Source organism: Lynx rufus, unplaced genomic scaffold (assembly GCF_022079265.1).
Source record: "Lynx rufus isolate CCGP_SWC_20201006 ecotype Redwood Valley unplaced genomic scaffold, mLynRuf1.p SCAF_6, whole genome shotgun sequence".
Lineage (NCBI taxonomy): Eukaryota > Metazoa > Chordata > Mammalia > Carnivora > Felidae > Lynx > Lynx rufus.
The window spans coordinates 138,865,238-138,884,380 of NW_025814878.1; positions in this window are offsets into that span (position 1 = coordinate 138,865,238).

Here is a 19,143-nt window from a genome sequence, read left to right on the forward strand (position 1 = left end):
CATTCACCAGCCCGAATTGCACTGCCTGGGCTCCCACGGTACCGTCCTGATAGGATGGTCTTTGGCATTTACTGTTCTTCTGCAGACTCCCCTTAGGGGCGGTGCCTGGCAGCAGTAGAGTTTGAATCTTGCTCCCTGTTGGCCTTCCTCTACACCGCCGCTCTGAAGGCTTTGTGTATGCGAGGAAAGTCATCCCCCTGGCCTGGTCACCCAATTTTGGCAGAGGATCAACGGCTGAGCCCCCAGCCCCGCAGATGTACCACTCAGCTGGTCTCCGGACACCGATGATGTGCAAGCGATCCCCCACGCTAAACTCGAAGATGAGAATTTTTTCTTTGAAATTTAAAAGGAGGATAAAAATGTGGTTGCTTTTCAGCCTAGATTGATGAGCTGGCGTGGGGGGAAGGCCGGCCTTTGAAATCTATAGGCCTCATGTTGCAGGCCTGACCCCGCCGACCCCGGTAGATTAGTAATGGTCTACGCAGCCTGCTCTGTCAGCACGTCTGGCAGGGCACGCACAGATGGTGCCAGTTGGAGAAAATCGCAGCCCAGCGCCGCACCGCAGCCTCGCCTTGGCCGTGCTGCCTCGGGGGGAGGAGCCAAGACCGGGTCCTTTACAGACGTGTTCGTGCCCCGCGCTGTGGACCAGACCTGGGAGGAAGCCGGTCCGGGTTTAGGATGCGTTTGCCGGTCACGACTTCAGTCGTGCTTTCTTGAGCTCGCTCAGGCCTTCTGCCCCGCCGAGCAGCTGGGATTTGTACCGGGTCTGTGGCCTTGGGCTTGTTCGGCAAGGAATTTGAAACTAGAACTGATCTCATTCCAGGGAGTCCAGCATAATGCGATACTTGTTTTCCTACAGTCAGTGAGCCTCAGGAACATGCGAGTGGGATGCAAGGCGGGGGGCTGGGAAGGGGGAGGCAGGAGTCTTTAGAGTTGGAGTCATCAACCCCCGGGAAAGAAGAATTTCACTGGAGAAAGCCGCTTCCGCGAGCGGCTTCTGGGTTGCCTGGTGGTACCCTGGGTTGGTGAACACTCCTGTGTGGTGTCAGCCCTGGAAGTGGGGACTCTGCTCCCCACAGGTGGGAGGGAAAAGGCCCTCCTTGGCGCGGAGCCATCGACGGGGGGCTAGGCTTCTAACCAAGTCGAGGGGAGCCTGCTCTTTGGACTTAGACGTTTTATTCTTTGAAAATTCTGCTTGGAGTCGAAAGTCCGGGGTTGAGGGCGCGTACCCTCGGAACGCCCCTCCACCCGAGCCACATCTCAGTAGGTGGAGGGCAGGCTGAAAAAATCCCAGTGTGGAGCAGATGTGCGGGGCCCCATGGCAGGGGCTCGCTCGGTCGGCCTCGGCCCGTTTGTGACTTTGTTTTGTACTCTAATTGCCAAAACTTTCTTCTGGAAGTCTCCACCCGGGTTAGTCTGGCTTTGTACCTTGTCACTGTTTAACGGACTCATTGGGTTCCTCTTGAGTTTGAGGAAATCTGTTTGGTTTCTTGAGTTTTCCTCAGAGATGCCACTGTTGGAAAACGCGAGCCGCTTTTAAGCGTTCGCTTCGGAGGAGCGGACCTGGGCTCCACGAAGGCAGTTCGTTTCTTCCTCCCGAGGATGGAAGGACATAGGTCCGCTTCGACACACCTGGTGCTTCCGAAATTGGGCCGCGGGCCGTGGCCCGGAGGGCGACGTGAAGGAGGGAGAAGGACGTTTGCTAAGTGCACGCCGTGGGTACGCACCCACATAAGCCTTGCTGGCTGCGGCGCGGAGGGAGGGCCCCTCGGGAAGCCTGCGGACATCTGATGGAGGCGTGGCTCTCCTTGGCCAATCGAGCGCGGCTCAGGCAGGGTAGCTTTATTGGACTCGATGGGAGACTGAAGGGGAAAGTCAAGGTTGCCTCCCAAGCCGGAGGCGGGAGAAACCGGGAGATGATGAAGTGGGTTGGCAAGAGGAAGAGGAATTCTGTTTTAAGCCGTCGGTAGCTGGAACGCCATTAGGTTCTTGCATTTCTGGGTCGGGATTTGGGCACGGAGGTCTGGCCTAGAGAGGCATTTGGGAGTTAACACGTAGTAATGGTACAAGAGAAGGGGGAGAAATGGGCAAGTCCGGAGAGGACAAAAAGCGAGATCCCAATTCTCTTCCCCCTCGGGTGTTTGAGCAGCGACAGGTATTTGCCGAGAGAAGACCGTAACGAAAAGTACTTCGTGATTGTCAGGGTCAGGCTGGTTGTGTATTTGATTGGAAAACTCGTAAGAGTCTTGGCAATGCAGACACAAATTCTTAACCCTGAAGCAGAATCTTGGAGTACTTTGGGCCATTTCACAGATGCTCTACCATTTGAAGTAGATGCCAGAACCAACGAGGAGACGGACGGTGGAGAAGCTGGAGCCCACAAAGCAAGCATCTGCTGGTTGTTGAGTTGCAGGAATAGCAGAGGGACAAGTGGACGGCAGGGGCCAAGAATAAAACCTGGTCAAGAGACCACATCCACCCAGCTTGGCGGACAGGCCCGGTGGCTTTGGTAATGACACTGGTGCCTGCTGTATGTGAGCCTTTCCACCGAGTTTAAAAAAGGCTTTCCTCTAACTACCGGGTCGCCCAGAAGTTGGGCTCCTTCTGCCCTTGGTGGTTTTCTTCCTGTGGAATCAGTGCTGTGTCTGCTGACTCCACCATCGTACTTGTGGTCCTGCCCCGAGCCCCTAGGAGGTTTGTGAGGACATGCCCTTGTGGACGAGCCCAGCAGAAACCACATGACTTCACGGCTAGACTGGCACACGTGGACTTGACCAAAGCTTTGTCGCTTTGTCTTTTTCGATTTCTCTCCCCGCCCCCTCCCTTTTTGTTCTCTCAGTACTTTTGGCATAAATAATATGTAATTAAAATCATTAGAAATTTCATGGCAAGGCTTACTACTAGTGGTGAGGGATTATTAACACCGGAACTTCCTTTGGATTAATACTTACATTTTGACTGGAACTCCCTTTTTTATACCCACATTCACCACCAGTTCTATTTTAAGTATTCTAACTCTGGGAATGACATAGGAAGGAAAATAGACCCACAACTTTGGAGGAAAAAAAAATCCAGGAAATAATTTTGTAGCCTTTTCCTTTGTATGCCCCCACCGTACGTGAAGTCCCAGAATAAATATCCGTGAGACTTTTCACTTTCACTCATTTTCTGGGGTTTGCTTGTGTTGCGTTCTGGGAGAAGAGACCCGTAAGCACTAGTTCCTGATGCATTTTATGTCCTTCGTTAGAAGGAAGACAGTTTGCCGAGACTAGGATATCCTAAATACTTGCAGCTGGAATACTTGTGGCTGCTGAAGGTTGTGTTTTAAAATGCCATTATGTTGTGCATAAATGTGCTCTTTTTTGTGTGTGTGCCACTGTGAGTGTTGTTTATTTTTAATGTTCACCCACCTTTATGTAAATAATTGGTAAAAGTTAAGTCCAGCTTTTCCCCTGCACCCCACCTCCCCCCTTGTCTGTCATTTACTGGGCACTGGGCTGCCTTTTGGAACTCAAAGACATGCATGAAATGGTCTCTGCCCTCAAGGAGCTTAGTGTCCCATAGTGGTGGATGTAGAAATAGATGCTTTTAGTTCAGTGTGATCAGGGCTGTGGGAGTATACTCCATTCTAGGGGGCACTGTTGGGAACATAGTCTTTTGGAATTAACTGTACCTCATTCTTGAAGATCCAGTCTAGAAAGAGGGGTGGTCTGGGTCTTAAATACAATGGGATAGGTGGATCGCTATGGTTGGTCATCCAGTATCAGCAAGCTCTAAGGTGGGGGGTGGTGGTGTGGCAGTTGGAAAGGCTGGAAAGCAGAGCCAAGGTCAGAGCTTGACCTAGAGTTGATGTTACCTATGAGGGGTGTCGGCTAGTAAATGGTCTCCTGCTGGTATGGAGGATGAGAGGGATTGAGAAAGGGTAGGAGAGCCCGGCCAGGGTATCCACTTGGGTGGTTGTTGGCAAATCGGATGAAGGCCTGAGTTAAGGCGGGGACCCCGAGCAAACTCATGAAGAGAAAGGTGTCAGAACGATATGGAGATGAAATTGGTGGGACTTGTTAATTCTTATGGTGCCGTGTTTGTAGGGAGTGGTAGCAGGGGAGGCGTGGGGCTCTCCTCTTGGTAGCTGAAATGATTGGGTAGCCATCACTGTTGGGATGGTGAACAGAAGGGGAAGAGTTCTGTGGGGAGACCAGTTGTGAGTTTGTGTCATTAGTGTTTCTTGAATACTTTTAAACTACATCTTGGGGGCGCCTGGGTGGCTCAGTTAAGTGTCCGACTCTTGGTTTCAGCTCAGGTGTAATCTCATGGTTCATGGGATCAAGCCCTGCGTCAGGCTGTGTGTGGACAGTGCAGATCCTATTGGGATCCTCCTTCCCTTTCCCTCTGCCCCTTGTCTGAGCACACGCGCACGCTCTCTCTCTCGAAATAAAATAAAAAAAACCCACTGCATCTTGGGTGCTCTTTGACTACTTGATAGAAGTTGAAGTATGTGTTCAAGTCCAGCAGCACTGACTGTGAAAATTGGGGGCTACAGGAATTACTGCATGGAGAGGGCCTTGATGTCTAGACACATGGATTTAGGAGGATTGGAATTGCCCCCATCTCCTATTTTCTACTTGAAAGCTGGTCTTTTAAGCCAGCATAAAGCCCTTAAGCTATGTCTTTGTGAGTTGCGTCCAGTTTATGTGTCCTTCTTGCTGTCTCTACTGCTACCACACTTCCAGTGTAGTCTACTCCCGTGACGGTCTGCTCTCCACAGAGCAGGTAGCACGGTCCTTCCAGAACACTAGTCAGATTATCTATCCTCTGCTTAAACCTCTGAAGACTTCTCATTTCACTGAAAGGAAGGGTGTGTATGTACACACACACACACACACACACACACACACACACACCCTGAAGCTGTTGGTTGGGTTCCCCAGGATGTGGACTCAGAGGTTTGAGGAAGGCTCTAGGAAATAATCCCTATGAGGGGTGAGGGAAGTAGGATTGTGTAGAGCAAGAAATGGAGTTTGGATGCAGTTGTAGGAGCAGACACCTGATGTTACAGTGATCTTTGAAGTCGAAATGGCCTTTCAGACCCATTCTTGCTCTCCTTAGTCTATACGTGGCTGGATATACCTGAGCAGGGGTTTGAAATTCTTGTGGGGCAGTTTTCCTTGTCAGTCTGCTCCTGGAGAAGATCTTAACTGGGGCCCATTGGCAAGGAGCCTTTCCAGGAGTTAGAGGAGTTAAGTGTTTTGGTGCTGGCGGGATTTCTGGATGGTAGACAACAACATCCACCACATGCAGCCTGAAAGTCTCTGTGTGGTCTCCCTACTCATTCCTGCTGCCCCTGTGACCTCATCGTCTATTTTCTCCTTTGCTGATGTCACTGTAACCACATTGTCCGTGTATCCCTTTGACTTCATATACATTTAGTTGGTGTTGCCTGCTGGGAAAGTAGACTCCATGAGGATGGAGACTGCTGACCGTTTGTGTCCTTTTTTTTTTTTTTAATGCTTATTTTTGAGAGAGAGAGCATGAGTGGGGAGAGGGAGAGAGAGAGAGTGACAGAGAGAAAGAGACAGGGAAACACAGAATCTGAAGCAGGCTCCAGGATCTGAGCTGTCAGCTCAGAGCCGGACCCTGGGCTCGAACCCACGAGCCATGAAGATTATGACCTGAGCTTCGAAGTCAGATGTGAACCTACTGAGCCACATAGGCGCTCCTGTGTGATTTTTGATGGTGTGTTTTAAAAGATATTTTTGGAAAAGATAGCCTATTAAGCGCTTTTCCTTTGGAAAAGTAAATATTCAAAGATTGAGAAGTACAAATGAAATACAATTTAAGGGGTAGTTGATACTGTGGTCTGATTATTTTGGGACTCTTTGAGACGAATTCACGTAGAGCATTTTACTGGTGATGGATTTATAAAATAGATTTGATAAACACTAGTTTTCAGCACTACATCTATTGTATGAAATAACGTGAACCTGTTGTGCCTTTTAAGGGTGTACTACTTTGTCATTGCAATAAAATCTTCTATTGGACAAGCTCCAATTGAAATAAATATTTATCCGAAGGCAGAAATGATGCTATTAATAATTCAGAAGAGTTTTCAATTAAGCATTAACAATATCATTGCCTTTGGCGGCAATCTGCTTGAGCTCATAATATCGAATTATTTTTCTCAATGGAGCTAAAGTTAAACCTCAGATAACCAGAACTCAGGGATTCCACCTTTAAAAAAAATGTTTTTTATGTTTATTTTTGAGAAGGAGAGAGCATGAGCTGGGGGATGGGGAGCAGAGAAAGAGGCAGACACGGAATCTGAAGCAGGCTCCAGGCTCTGGACTGTCAGCACAGAGCCTGACGCAGGACTCGAACTCCCAAGCCGTGAGATCATGACCTGAGCCCAAGTTGGGCAATTAACTGACTGAGCCACTCAGGTGCCCCACGATTCCACCTCTTTAATCAACATGTGCTCTTTGAACATCTGTTAAGAGAAATCTAGAAATCGTAAAATAGATCGAGGATTTTTTTTTTTTAAGCGTCCCTTCCCAGGCATATCTGGTTTTCTGTTGATATTTGGCCCAGTATTCTACGACCACATCCTCACAGTTGGCTCCATTAAAAATTCTGATTGAAAAGCATCATGAACTACTTGAAAATTCTATCAAAGAAAAATTATGTTCATTACATGGAAACATGGGCTAACGAATGCATCTCCTGAAGATGTCAGTGATAGGTGTCCTTCTACCGGATGGGGGAGGGACTTGGATCATCTGTACTGTTCCTGCTCTCGTGGGTCCCCCCGCCCCCATCAGAAGGCTAGCTAATTTTCAGTGAATAAGAAACTCCATTTATTAAAACATCCCATTCAACATAGCGTGTTTAGCGCGCGTGCTTTGGGCCAGAATATAAGATGTGGTGATTGTAGACTTGCGCATGAGTTTTCATTTCCTGAAGCAATAGTTGATGTTTCTGCATTGCAGGTAAAGAGAAAGTGATTCCTCAGGCTCCCAGAGGTGTCTAGAATACTTACGTTATCGGGCATACTTCCTTGGTATGTGTGTGTGTGTGTGTGGGGGGGGGGAACAATAAGAGTGGTGTTACATTCAGATTTTACCTACGTGAATTTTTCTTTTCTGGCTAGGATATATTTGTGTCCATCATCCTTCCAGGTAGACTACTATCACTGTCACTCCTTCGTGTTCACCCCCAATTTTTTAATCAAAAGGCACTTTCCCACCTCAGACACTAATTATTACAATGGCATGATTTGCCAGACAAACATGACTCAGTAGTGGTATTTGAGCAACAAATCAATGAGCAAATATTGATGCAACAGACTTGCCACATGAGTGTGACACCATCTGGGGTTCTGTACATGATTTATAGCGGAAGACACAGCATCTCTGACTTTAAGTGGCTCAAAATTAATTAATGGGAGATGGGAAAGAAACAGAAAAATTAACCAAAGCTCTTGAACTCATTTTCACAGTTGCTCATGTACGAGTATCATTCATTCATTTGGTGTTTGCCGATCACTCTTGCTTGCTTGTCAGGAGATGTACTGAGGCTGGGATGAATGGGGAATGTGTGTGCCCTGATCCTCTGGGAAATTACAGATGGGGTATGTTTGACCATATAGTTAGTAAGATGGAGAGAGCATCTTCAGTGATCCAGAAATGAGTGAGGTAATTACATAAACTACTTAGGAGTAAATTGTCAGGAAGGCTTAATATCTAACTGCTGCAGAGAGCACTCTTCATCACTAGTAACAGGTGGATTTGCCTATGGGTCTCTAGAGTGAGTGAGTGTGTGTGTGTAGGCAGTGTTGGCAAGGGAATCCTGTTGAGTTGGGGTCTTTTGTATATTTCCAATGCCCTTTTCAGCTGTACTTGCCTTTTTTTTTTTTTTTTTTTTTTTTTGACATGCTGTAATGTTGTTAGAGCATAACGATGCTGGAGCCTGTAGTTCTGGTTTGAGGTCTGACTTTGCAACTTACCAGCTGTGTGAAATTAGACAAGTGACCTAATCTCCTTGAACCTCCACTTAAACAGCTGTAAAGAAGAGATAGAAGCTCTGAACTACCTGCTTCGTGTACTCTTCGAGGGTTCGAGGGAGACCACGTGTAACACGAAAAGAACTTGAAAGGTGACATTGTACGCATATTTGTTGTTAGTATTGAGTGGTTTTGAGGGATTGGTCCCCCTCGAGCACACCTACCCAACATGGTTTTCAGTTGTGGAAGATAATTGTGGCTGCATTCAAGGGATATGTTAGTTCGTGGGCTTAGTAGCGTTACTGCAAATGTAAGAGCCTTGTCTCATGCCTTTGGGATTGACCAAGGGAAATTAATGAGTCAACTGGTAATTCCAGGCCTCTAAATTTTAACTGAAGTCAGGCTTGGACTTGGACGATTTGAAGGAATTCTGTACAGGCAGGCCATCCATACACATGCTTTCTTTTCAGTTTTATTGAGTAAATTTCTAAGCTATCAAAAGGATGCTCGTTCTGTAGTGTGCATCTGTGCAAATGTGACTTGAATGGAAGCCTGATGCAGGCTGGCAATTTCGTGTATCGTGTTCACTGCTCTCACCCCAGGGCCTGGGGCAGGGCCTGGCCAATAACAGATGCTCGGTGGATTTTCCTTGAACTGTTGGCTCTTTGAAGACTGGTTGTTGTGTTTGAGGCACCCTGTAAGGTGTTTGGTAATAGTGGGAAAGTCCTCTCAGGGTCCATGACCTTAAGGACTGTAGCCTCGAAGAGATAGAAAAAGAAACGCAGAATGCAGTTCTCAACGAGTGCTCCAGTAGTGAGCTGGGTGGGGTAGGATAGCAACTGGGAAGACTTCATGGAGGTGTTGGTAATGATCATATTCCATATAATGTGTTCAAGAATGGTGTGTTCAGTTCCAAATTCAGGCAGTAAGAGGGTTCGTGGTTGGTAGAGTATTTAAAGACAATACAGCTGACTGAAGGTTGGTTGGCTGTTTGAGGACTATGTGGGTAACAGTTGTAAAGTAAGACTGAGAAAATATCCTTCCCCCAGGGCTACTTTGGGCCTGCTCCCCACCCATCCCCCGCACCCCTTCCTGTGCCTCAGCTTCTCTGGGTGGAGTTTGTCCCATTGAGATACTTGAGCTTCGGAGACAATGGTCTCCTTGAGAGAAGAGCCTTCTGGCTTGGTAATGATGATTTTACACAAGTGTTCTATTAAAAAAAAAAAACAACAAAAAAAAACCCTAAACTCTGAACACATATCTACTTCAAGATAACCCTAGTAAAAAGGAAACTGCTATAACTCGCAGAAGTCTGGAAAGTTGTTTTTTTTTTTTTTTTTTTTTTGTCTCCTTTAAAAGCAATGTAGTCTTAAAAAAAAAGTGTACTCGACTTTAAAAATTGATCGTTGCTTGGATCAACCTCACATACCATCAGACCTCTATTATAAAATAAAATGACCTTTGACTTGTTGAAAAATGTTTATAAAGACTTTTGAATTCTATCATTTTCATTTGGAATAGCCAAGATTGATCTACCAGTGGGTTATCGTTACGTGTTAAGCTTTTTGTTTCTGTACTTAAGGAAAAAGGGAATCCTTTTCTTGGATGAGCCAAAGTTCACAACTCAGTGGTCCTCATTCACTGCCGAATTTTTATCTTAATATTTGCCATAATTTGGATGTTGTGCATGTTATAGGCTAATTAAGGATCTGTTCCGGCCCTGCTGCTTTGGGCATATGGAATGAGGTGGCACATGAGTCTCCATATCAATAGCAAACAAAAAAAAGAATTTAAGAAAGCTCTGAATTCCCTAGGACGGATTTGTGTTATTTGAAGCAGTCACTTTTCAAATGGTCCCTAATGGTGTGGTAGCCGTACCCACCAGAGGAGAGTTTTTAGCCAGCGAGTGCTACATCATTGATTATTGTGGACTAAATCATAACAGCCTATGAACGCTCCATTGTGCTGAGCCTAGAACTAATAGGAGAACATGTGAGGTCAGATCGGAAGTGGATTTCAGAACGTACTAACCAAAGAAGAGGGAGATGGAAAACATTTACAGACGCCCATGGGTGAAGCAAAGACTTCAAGGGAAGGTAACAAACAACAGAACTGTGTCATTGTGTAACTTCCTAGCCCTTGGGATTTCTTAAGACAGGTTGAAGCTATTGCTAATGTAATTAACTCTTCACCCAAATTTAGCTGACTTGAACATGCACACACCTTGTGACCTTCCTCAGCTGTTCTCACGAGGGTTTCAAGTACTTAACTCCATTAATGAGAAAATGCAAGAAAGTTGTTTGAATATTACAATCTCCTTGAAAGCTTCTACTCAGGCTAAGACCCTATGGGGGCAAGAATGACAGCTGGGACACAACAGTCCCGGAGGGGCAGTATCCTGCAGAAATTCCTACAGAATAACCTGGACCCCTCGAGACCACGAGACATGGCAGACGGGACTTGGAGAACCACACAGAAGTACACAGCGATGGATACCTACTGCTTTAGAGCTGTTAAATGGGGTGCCAATGGACCCCTAGTTGGCCCTGGAAGGAAGGGGACTGTTGGCTAGTTGGGGAACTTGTCTGCATAAAAACTGGCAGATATCGTAGGGAGAGCGGTTTTGAATGTGAGAACTTAGCTATGTTAAGGTTACGTTACATCTTGAGGTTTATTATGTGCCAAATATTGGACTAGACATTTTGAGGTGTAAGGTAAGTGAACTAGAATCCTGTCTCCGAGTGACAGCTCTGGAAGATCTGCTTCTGGGAGGCTCTGGAACCTATCACAAGGCCTGGAAAGAACCCTGTGGATGTGTTAAATTAGCTAAAGTTAATCTTACTTACTCAGTCACTTAGTTATCCATTAGCCATTGTTTGGTGGAAAGTTGGGGATGAAAATCTCCTTCTTGAGAATGTGATAAGGAAGGGAGTGGTTGGACAAGTGGGAGGATTACCAAGAGCAAACTGTGTCCAGAAAATTGAGGAAGAGATAATTTCCAGAAGGAAAGGGTGGGTCAGATGCATCCCCTTTGACAGAGAATCCAAGTAAGATAAGTTCAGGACATGGGCAGTGATGGGGAGGTAACTGGTGCCTTTCAGGAGATGTGCTTAGGGGGAATGGTGTGGACTGGCTTACAGAAGCTTGAGGAAGACTCTTTTGAAAGAGGAGGGGGGTGTGTGTTTGTGAGAGGTAAAGGGGGTGATGTATGAATTCACCATTAATACCGTCAATTTGTAACTGTCCTTGGACAAGTTATTGGATCATTCTGGGCCTCGATTTCCTGGCCTATAAAACAAGGTTGATAGTAGCAGCTAGAGAATAAAGTGAGTGTTAATTCGTGTTGTTGAGCAACCGGTTTCCAGAACTTTTTCATCTTGCAAAACTACAACTCGCCACCCATTCAACAGTAACTCCCCATTTCCTCCACCCCTTCGACCCCTGTTCCTGTGACTTAAGTTTAGTGGTCAAACTCCTGGGAGTGGAATCGTACGGTGGTGGTCTTTTTGTGACTCAGCTATTTCACTTGGTATACTGTCCTTATGGTTTTCTTGCGTTGTAGCATGAGTATTGACCTGTCCTCCAAAGGAAGGAAACATTGTTTTGAGGGCTGAACAATACTTCATTGCGTGGATATTACCAGATCGTACTCATCCATTGGTCTGTTGATGGATATCTGGGTTGTTTCCACCTTTCTGGCTGTGGTGGATAATAGTGCTACAAACATGGGTGTACAGAGAGCTTTTTCTCTTTTAAGCAAGGGGTGTCGACTTTTCTGCTCCTTGTGAGTCATGGCTGGTGCTTGGGCGGGTGTAGGAACAGGCTATGCATGGGAGATGGAGTGGCTGTCAGAAATGTCTAGAAGCCCACTAATGGAAGGAAACAGAGCTCGGAGACAAAGGTCTTTTTCCTTTAGAACTTAGGGAGTGCTGTTCCCAAGAGTGTCGTGCTTGTTGTATTTCTCAGTAGACAAGGGAAGGGTCCATCTTCAATTTCTTCTTTAAACTTGAGTGGCTGAGACACCTCAGATGCGTTTCCCATTGTGTTGGTCTATAAAAATGGTTTTCTTTCTTTTTTTTTTTTTAATTGTTAAAAATGCTTATTTACTTTTGAGAGAGAGTGCGAGAGGGGATGGGACAGAGAGAGAGGGAGACACAGAATCAGAAGCAGGCTGTGGGCTCTGAGCCGTCAGCATGGAGCCCGATGTGGGGCTCGAACCCACAGACTTGAGAGATCACGACTAAGCCCAAGTTGGCTTCACCAACAGAGCCACCCAGGTGCCCCAAATGTTTTTCTTTATGGTGTTTTTTTTTTTTTTTTTTTTCCTGGGCAAGACAACGATAATACACCTTCTCGACAGGTGAAGAGAATGTGACAGACCTCCTGCAGTGAGTTCATGGCCAAGCTTGTGTTGCTCAGGCAGCTGGGCGTGGGGTCCCCAACCCCCACTGTGCCATGTCTCTTACTGGTGGCCTCCAGCCTCTCCTATGTACATCTTGCTCCTTTTCTCCCTAATAAATGACATAAGAGCAAAAGTTGCTGTAGTATCTTGTGTTTTGTCTTTACTGAACTTGTAAAAATGTTGCTGTCTACACTCGAAGGGTAATAAACTCTAAGTCGAGAGTCCGGGGAAGGGAGTCCTTTACCTGATAAAAGGTGGAATCCTATTAGCCACATAGTTGATGATTTTCTAGGAGATGCTTCAGGCCGGACACAACTCAGCCACCAGGAAGTAGGATAATCCCCGAGACTGGTAATGTCAAAATTGATTCAACTTTGCCAAGGGTTTCGGAGCAAATGATCTCAGATTTTTCTCGTGTGGCTTGATGTCGAATAAGCTGTGAAGTAGTGAACCAAGTAGATGGGAACTGTCATTTTGGGCTAAAAACGGAGAATGGAGAAAAGGAGAAAAGAAAACCTAAAGGTTAACTTTTTATGGTCTATTTAGCCATAATGGATGCTTCTTCTCACCTCATCAGATGGTAGGTTTGTGACTTGCCCGCCTCCCTCCCACACTGAAATTTGTGGCGAACACCCCCATGTTCTCCTTCCACCCCAGCTTCTAAGGGTCTCCGGCCGCACCTGCAGATGCCCATCCCTGGTTGCCGTCTGCTCTGGGCCACACGCTCACCCCTCGGATCCCTTCTTTTACCCGGTGCCTGTTCGCTGTACAGCCTCAGCTGCCTACAGAAGTGACGGTCTGTTGATGTAGAAAGGGTGTTGGGCAGTTCTGCTCCATTTGTGCCAGAGTTGAGCCTCAGCAGAGCCTTCGTCCCCCTTCTCTGGGGAAACTGAGGCTCTCTGAGCTGGAAGGCAATTGCTTCATGTGAGAACTGAAGGTTCTTCTTGGCAGAGGTTGCTTGAGCACTGAACACAGAAGCATCAACTTCGGGAACTTACTGGGGTTCTCATTTCACATTGGGCACGAGAGTCTGCTGGTCCCTGGCCCAGGCGCTTCAGGAGTTTTACTGTCAAAATGTGAAATGCTTCTTGGATGTACAGGAAGATGTAGGCCTGCTCTGGCCGGCCGTATGCTCAACCTAATCTTCGAGTTCTGATGGGATGTCCTCCCACTCCAAAAGCTAATATTTGAATGTTTTGATAGGCTTTGAAATGTTGGTCTGCAACCCAAATAGAGAAGTGACTTTGCCAGCATAACAAGTGTGAGAAACCACTGGGTCTGGGAGGTGAAGCCAAGACTCCAAATCGATCGGCCAGGACTTTTTTTCAAAAATTGCGTAAAAGTCTGCTCTCCGGGTCAACAGAGCAACACTTTTCCTCCATGTTAACAGTTTTGGTGGGTCAGGTTTTAAAAAGATTGTCCCTGCCTTGACTTGGGGTAGAGGATTTTAATTCTGAATCCTGGGATTTTATGAAAGAATGGGAGAAACGGGTGAGGAAACAGAGCAGAGAGGAAGAAGAAGGTATCCTGGGTTAAAGGCAAAGGGTTGCCAGGTACCCAGGACACGGGGGGAGAGAGGGCAGAATGCCAAGCAAGACAAGCAAGATTCTGCTGTCTTTCTCCCGCAAATACGTGTTGCTTTTACCGCATTGATGGTGCAGATGATGAGAAAATCAATCTTGAGAATACGATCCGCTAAAGGAAGCCAGGCCTCAACATTGTTCACTTCAAAATGGACTAAAAAAAAAAAAAATCTGTGTGTTCTGATAGGTTTTCCGACTTCCTTCTTGTTTCCTCGGAACTCTAAACTGCCTTTGGTGGTGGCCCGGTCCACACTAGTTACAAGCTTTTCTCCTTAAATAAAACTTTTGTTCCATTCCCCACTTGGACTGTGGTTTACCTGCTTAGCAGATGATATCCTTGGGGACTTGATCACAGTATCCCTGTACGAAACAAATTTATGCCAAGGAGTTAATAGGTGTTGTATCCAGAGGATCTGATATGTTCGGCACTAAGCCATGGGTAGGGATTTGGGTATTCTCCCGAGCAGCCTAGAAGAGAGTTCTAGAATAGCAGGGCTTCTTGGTGCTTCTGACATCTTGTACGTATTGGCTGAGTGCGCCATATTTATGTATGTATGGTTCTGGCCATATTTAAATACACTTAATGGAGTAAGAAGTGTTTCCTTTGAATGCGTAGTTTTCTGTTACTTTAGAGATTCTCATTAAATTTTCCAGCTGGAAAAGACCAACACTGGTGTCTATCTAAAGATCACAAATTGATATATATGTATGGTTTGTTGCTGTCTTGGGGTGAGAGAAGGTTTAAAAAAAAAAAACAAAAAAAAAACTCCTGAAGCTGTGTTTCTCACAAGCAAGAAAAGCTGGGGCCCAATGATGCCCTGGGGTGAATGAAACTGGCCACATGTTGGCCTTCTCAGGTCAATTGTTGGTTTGGTGTCCCCCCCCCCCCCCCCCCCCCCGACATCAAAACTATGTTCTTTCATCAGGACCTCACCCAGTCGGCAGACCAGGTTCGGTTCTTTTTAGGTGGCATCAGGCTTGGAGTTAGTATGAGTCAGCAAATGGACAACAGCAAATGTTCAGCCACCTTCATGGTGTCAAGCCTAGCAAATTGGCAAATTAGACGAATATGCCAAATGTGTAAACAAGTCTGCCTGAGCCAAGTATTCCAAATGGGGACAGCAGCTGTTGGTTCTGTCTTTAGAAGATCAGAAGGGGCATTTCTATTCTTAATCTGTTATTGCCCTAGGTGGGGAAATGGCAGCTGTAAGATTTATAGATGGACGGCTCTGGGATAACAAATTCCCTCTTTGAACTTTTCAGCTCCAGGAGCTTCTCCTTATCTAACCAGACAGAGATACAGAGACCTATTTATACTTCCTTCTAGAATTCTTGAGCCATTCACAACATCAGTGGTGGGCTTAAGAGAAATTTTTTTTGGGGGGGGGGTGGGTAATTGATAGGAAAGTACTCCTCAGTAAACCATGATCACTTTCAGAAAAGGTTCTCTCCAGCTGCATTTTAAATGCTATTCATACTGGTAACTGGAGTACAAAACTCGTAAGAGTCACACTTTTTTGCAGTCTGAGCTTAATTGGACCTAAGCGATGCCTGCAGGGTAATGGAAAACTCGACTCCCTCCTCTGTTCCTCCTTCCCACCAATTCTTTGAGTCTGTATAGTCTGCCTCCGAACCCTGTTCCCCAAACGTCCCCTTTTAAAAAGTTATAAAGACAGGGGCGCCTGGGTGGCGCAGTCGGTTAAGCGTCCGACTTCAGCCAGGTCACGATCTCGCGGTCCGTGAGTTCGAGCCCCATGACGGGCTCTGGGCTGATGGCTCAGAGCCTGGAGCCTGTTTCTGATTCTGTGTCTGTGTCTCCCTCTCTCTCTGCCCCTCCCCCGTTCATGCTCTGTCTCTCTCTGTCCCAAAAATAAATAAAAAACGTTGAAAAAAAAATTAAAAAAAAATAAAAATAAAAAGTTATAAAGACAATAACCGCCTTCCAAGGAATAAGACTGTCTAATGGAAGGGAGTATCTGTGGTTCCTTATTTAGTGCTGAACTTGATGGGGGGAACCTTTCCTGGTAAATCAATAAAACCAGCCTTACATCTGGCTCCCGATAACCGAGTGGCAGGTTGAAGGGACTTGTGACCTCGTGGGTCATCTGCTTTGATCAAGAGATATTGGTAAACCACTTGGTCTATGAATCTTTTCTGTAATTCCATAGCGTCAGGACATTTCCATGGATATTTTATTTATACAGAGTAACAAAACCGAAATCTCAAACCACCGTTTATAAAACCCACAAAGTGCTGGGCTATCATTTGGGCTGTGGACTCTAAGCTCTTTCCTGGTTGTGTTTGCGTGGTGGGTGAATGTGTGTCTGATGGGGATGCATTTTAAAGGCAAGACCGATGTAAGGATATAATTTAGTGATGTTTTGCTGAGTGCCCTCCTCTGCATGTCTTTTCACATATTTTTACTTTTTTAACAGTGTTTAGGTAAACTTTGCCTACTTGAGGCAGGCCCAACAACTTTGGGACTGCTGCAAACCTACGTAATCAATGTATGTCTCTTATGGCGTTAGCCATTCTTGGTAAAATTTAGGACTGCTCTGTTGACTATGTAGGACTCTGTGTGTACTTAACACATGAGCCAACTAAATGCCATTAACTGAGCTGTCCTTACTTTGGCTTATGCCCGGCCCCAAAGTTAAGTTTTCATATCGAAATCTAGCTTTAACTACTACTTTAAAATCTATGCCTTTTAATTTTAGGTACCAAATATGGCAGAGTTATTCAGGTGGCCAAGTAGACTTTTTCTGACCTTGAATGTGGTTTACTGGTATTACATAAAAAAAAAAAAAAAAAAAAAAAAAGTCAGTATTTGCCGTTTTAGGATAGCATAAGTCTGTGAGATTTTCCAAAGATCATTTTTAAAGTCTGACATGCAGCTGCTTGACATCTACATTTTTAGCCAAAAGGCGTCTTCCTTGCATTTGGATTTAAGTGACCCAGGCATGCAGTGCAGGGAATAGTTAGCTGTGGGTTAATCTTTGGACACTTCATATCTGACAGGCACCAGCATCTGTGGTTTATATTGCATTGTTCTTTAGATCTAGAAATAACATTCTCCTGAACCTGATGACAGTCAGGGGAATGTTTACTGAGATTGGTTTTCTTCCATTTGCATGGTTTAAAGCTGGAGGTAAAACAGAACACAACTGTGATTTAAACAAACAAACAAAAAAAGTCATTCAAAAAATAATTCTTGCCACCAGTCCGGTTGAAATAATCCCAGGAACTCGTGTTTTGTGGTGGATTGTTTATCAAGATGGATTCTTTTGTTGAGTAATACATTGTATCCATGTACTTGAACATGGATGCCAGCTCTGTGTTAACATAGGCTTATTAGAGAAAGTGTATTTTTGTCTGCATATACATGCAAGCAAAGGCATTATTAGTGTTTTTCAACAGCACAACCAAAAAGTCAAAGGAGATACTTTCGTTTTAATATCATGTTAATGGAGTGTGGATAAGAGGGTCCTTTGTCGAAAGTTGAGCTGACCACATTTCATTTAAATTCAGTCAAAGAGCTTTTGGCCCTACAACGTAGGGCATATAATCTTATTAGAAAGCTCTTTAAAATCAATGAAAAATAAAACAACCCTTAAAAGTGGTAGCACCGAGTTCATTCTTGAAAAAACAAAATCTATTTTCAATTACGGTACTCTTTTAAGTGTACCACGGTGGTTTTTATTTAAAAAATGCTTTCATCCAGTATATTTGCTGCTGTCCTTCTTTGTTCTCAAAAGAAATTCCTTTTCTCAGCCGTTTCAGAGCTGATCCTTGGGGCAGCCATTTTGCTGAAAAGCAGTTACAGAAGCCGTCTGTCGGCCCGGTCTGGTTCTTGCCGAATGTCTACATGCATCCCGAAATGGCTGATGTGAGCTTCAGTTCCACATTTTTTGGATGAAATAAAACTAAGGTCAGAAAGTCAGATATAAAAAATCTTGCAGACAGAGCTCTCATTAACATCTACTCATCAATCTCCAATCTAGGAGCTGGGAGACCATTGTACTGTTATCATACTGATACTGAGCTGATAGAAAATTTGATGCAACACACTGGCAGTTGTGAAGGGCAGCTGATAATAAATGGGACAAACTCAACAAGAAAGTTCAGTAAAATCTGCGGGAGGTGTTTTCTGTCCTTTGGCCCTGTTCCGTTGGCTGTTGGCTTTTGCTTGGCAAGAGGAGAGCATTGTTCTTACTTTCCCAACCAGAGAGATTTTAATGTGCTTAAACGCATTGGCTGTGCTCTTCTCTCACTGCCTTTCCCCAACGAGACAAATAAAAGCATTGCGCTGGTGTGTTGAATAGGAAAACCCACATAAACTTATATAAAAGTCCCAGAAACCTGAGAAGTTTTTTTGTTTTTTCCATACTCCAAATAAAAGCCTCCTCTTTGATTATTGAAAACTTCTTTCTGTTCAAGGCGTGGTAAATATAAATGGGCAACCAGTCTTAGAAAACAGGTTCACGTCAATTATTTTTCTGTAGAATTGATACTGTGTTTTGATTCTTAACCGCTTCTATGTGAATTTAAGAGTTCTTCTGTATAATTAGGTAGCATCTTAAAACTTACGATTGGTCATGTTTCTGCCTTGCCAAATTTATGAGAGGAAAGTCATGCTAACAACAGGGCCAATTCCACTAATTAAAGTCATGCCTAAGTGGGTTAACATGATATAGATGTTTGCTTTTAATAGAGCTTAGGAAGGGTACTGAGTCCTGAAATGTTCTGTTTGGAAAGCTTTGCTCTATAAAACTTGCCTTTAACACGGCTGATGACTCTGAATTACAGTGATAGACTTGCTGGTGTGATGTCTTTTTTGAGAAGAAACAACACCAGTTTGCCTGAGTATTCTTATTTTTCAGGTATTAAGATGCCTGTCTTCTGGGCATGGCATTTCTGTCTACCTGTCTCATCCGCTGTGTTTTAGGTGTGAATCATGGTGCCACAGTGAAAGACAGATTGATGGCTTGGAGGGGCATTTGTGTGTATGATTAAGGGTTGTAAGTGCTGGACTTGCAAGATTTACCTCCTTCCTGTTCCACTGGGGATCGTGGAGGAGCGTGAGTGATGGGATAGTCGATAACACCGCAGGCCCTTCATGAAGAGACCTCTAGTCAAAGCAGGAAGGTAACAACTCAGAAGAT